We start from the raw sequence: 2,295 nt of genomic DNA, 5'->3' as shown, positions 1-2,295 counted from the left end.
GCAGTTAACTGCAGCCGGTTCTTTAAAATTTCAAAATTAACTGTCGAGAGGCATTTAAGTAATCAACCACAATACTCCTTATTAGGAAATCTCATGGTTGTTTTCTTTAGGACTGGACGTAGGCTATAAGCCCATAATGTGTTTTGTGGTCGAACTTATATAAATTTTCGTGTGATTTTTTCTTTTCTTTTATTTATTTCGTTGCAACTTACTTTTGATATAGTTCATTGACATCTTTTACATTAGTTTATTAAGTTTTTAAGTGCTTATTTGATCGATTATTAAAGTATACAATTCACCCCGTTAGTTCTTTAAAAAAAAAAAAAATCACCCCGCTAGTTAAAAATATAATGAAAGGACAATTGAATATTCATTGAGCTAAAGAGACAAACACAACATATCAATACATGATCTAAGAGATCTTTAATAATGTTTATAATTTTAATAATGGTTTGTGTTTAACAAAGCATGGATTTTTCACATTATAAAGTGCTCAAATAATTTTATTTTTACATTCAAAGGAAATAAAATATGTTTAAGGTTTTAAATATTGTTTATGCTATGATCATTTTTCTTTCCATATCTTTTTCTATAACAAACTCTTGTAAGTACTATTTTACACAATTTTCAATTTATCTTCTTTATCTTACTCTAAATGGTTTCAAAACTTTTAGTAACATTCTCTAGTTCTTATTTGACATCACAGTTAAGATGTTCTGCCGTTATGATGAGGACTGTCCACCTAGAATGTGTAGACTTCCTCAAGTTCCTCAATGCAATGAGTTTATTTGTGACTGTGGGATGCCTGTCTATAAACCTTACCAAAACAAATATATTAAAAAATAATACTATGTTATTTTTATGTGTATCTCTTTAATAACATGTAAATGATCGTGCATTTAAGATTCTTTACCACCCATATTTTTTTTTTTGTTTGTTAAAAGGGATGATTGTAAACTGCTTTCCCATATTTATGGCATAAGAGAGACGAACAAACTTTTCTCCTATATATAGAGATATACATATATACATATATAAGGAGGAATCAAATAATGCATTGGTTTGTAAGTGTGTGGTTGGTTCTGCGGTGAGTGGAATTGATTTTGATAGAATTGAGTTTGAGTGAATTGATTTTGGTTAGAAGTGAGTTATGACTAAAGTGGTTTATGTTTGGATACCTTCTTAGTAAACGTAATTTATAACGAATGTGTTGTTTGAATCAAAATTGCTTTTTGACATATAATTACCAAAATGGGTTTCTAGTAAATGTGTGTTAAACTAAATCTCTTTTCATTTAGGATGAGTATTTAAATTTTATTAAATTGATAAATTAATATAATTGTATAGTATTTAAATTCTTATTAAATTAATAAATTAAAATATAATTGTATTGAATTTGATTCATATTGATTTTTTTAAAATATAATTTTCTTTTTAATTTATCTTCAGAAAGCAACATAGCAAAAAAATGAAAGGTGTTGAGCAAAAAAAAAATTAAAGTATATTCAAACATGTAAAGCAAAAAATAAAACGTAATGTCAACTAAAAAAATTATGTTGCCGTATTATTATAGATCTATAAAAAAAAAAAAAAGTGCATTATTTTAGGGAAAATGCTAGATATCAAGAATGATTTTATAAGAAAAATTTAAGAATGACATGGCACAATAATCACCTTTAGATTTCAGTCTCATTTATTAATCTTTCATAAAAAAAAGATACATAACACCCACCACCCCATGATTTCCGGCCAGACTGAGATTTTATTGGTTAACATTAATTTCAGGACTATTTCTTGATAAAATCTAAGGGTGATTATTCTGCCATGTCATTCTTGAAATTTTCTTGAAAAAATCTTTCTTGATATATAGCATTGCTCTTATTTTAGAGCGTACATGAATAAATGTAGAAAAAAAAAAGTTTCCTGTAAACTAAAGGGTAGAAAATTGTAATTGTAGTTATTAATACTCTTCAAACACTACTAGCCACATTACCACATCACAGAATCGATTTGCAAAAGCTACTATTACCTGCTTCAATGAAACGCAAGTTTGAAGTAAAAAATCACATCATAAGTTTATATTATATAGATCATTCATGTAAATTTGAAAATTGTCTAGGTGAAGGCTTGACAACCAAAACCATACTCATCCACTATATATACCCATGCTTAGCCTTGTGTCGGGTATTACGCTTCTTACCCATAATATAGCTACACTCTCTCTTGAACCCCTTACTGACTTGGGCGTCGGAGCACGTGCAGGTACACAACCCCCTCTGGTGGAGAAGGACTCAC

At 28.5% G+C, this 2,295-nt stretch overlaps 1 long non-coding RNA gene across 1 annotated transcript; it reads left to right on the top strand.

The window, feature by feature from the left end:
- Positions 1-462: 462 nt before the first annotated feature.
- Positions 463-1,127, top strand: LOC25486739 (uncharacterized). Its single transcript, XR_003008937.2, has 2 exons — positions 463-604; positions 707-1,127. It is a non-coding gene; the product is annotated as an uncharacterized lncRNA (long non-coding RNA).
- Positions 1,128-2,295: the final 1,168 nt, after the last annotated feature.

Source organism: Medicago truncatula, chromosome 2, assembly GCF_003473485.1.
Source record: "Medicago truncatula cultivar Jemalong A17 chromosome 2, MtrunA17r5.0-ANR, whole genome shotgun sequence".
Classification (NCBI taxonomy): Eukaryota; Viridiplantae; Streptophyta; class Magnoliopsida; order Fabales; family Fabaceae; genus Medicago; species Medicago truncatula.
This window is presented reverse-complemented; position numbering and strand designations above follow the sequence as displayed.